This window comes from Etheostoma cragini, chromosome 15 (genome assembly GCF_013103735.1).
Source record: "Etheostoma cragini isolate CJK2018 chromosome 15, CSU_Ecrag_1.0, whole genome shotgun sequence".
In the NCBI taxonomy this organism is placed as follows: domain Eukaryota; kingdom Metazoa; phylum Chordata; class Actinopteri; order Perciformes; family Percidae; genus Etheostoma; species Etheostoma cragini.
Genome location: NC_048421.1, coordinates 24,321,147 through 24,322,023, shown reverse-complemented (window position 1 = coordinate 24,322,023; position 877 = coordinate 24,321,147).

Here is an 877-nt window from a genome sequence, read left to right as displayed (position 1 = left end):
ACAGGGACATTTTGGGACCTATTGGTGATGATTTGCTATGGGCGAAGTACACATGGCAATACACTGGTAGGAGCAAATAACCATGTATCCAGCTAATTTTAACAGCTCACATTACTGCATGATGTCATCATTTAATACTGTATGAGGCATTTTGTCTTGTGTGTAAATGTTCCACCTAAGCAAGTCCATTCCCCGAGACACTGCGTCTGGAGCTTAGCCCCGCCCAAGACCGTCGTGATTGGTGAAACAACCCCTGGCCGTTTGTTCTCCACTCCAGCAGTGTCTGCGTGGAGGGGCCAGACCTTCCTTCACAGCTCTTTGTCTCACACACACCTTCACTGCCCCATCTCTCTCACACACACACAAAAGGAGACACACGTGGGAAGGTTGACGCCGCGCTGTCTGCAGTGTGTTGAGGAGCATTGTTATTAACTACGGTGTGAATAGAGGCAGCGGTACATCCCCTGCTCTCTGGCTGCTGCAGGGCTGTAGGGCCCGCCTTTGTTCTGCGCTCCATAATGGCACGCCATAATTACAGTCTCAGCAGAGAGAAGGCACACAGGCAAACATCTACCTTACCCCTAGCCTCACCTGACCTCGAAGGACAGTAGAGGTACACACAGACACACACCTCTTCAGAGGAGGAATGGAATGAAGCATAATCACTCAAGTACAAATTTGAGGTGCTTGTGCTTTACCTGAGTCTTTTCTTTTCATGCCACTTACTACACATACTCTGCTACATTGTTAAAGGTCCAACGACATGGTGCTCTTTGGATGCTTTTATATAGACCTTAGGGGTCCCCTAATACTGTATCTGAAGTCTCTTTATATAGACCTTAGTGGTTCCTAATACTGTATCTGAAGTCTCTTTATA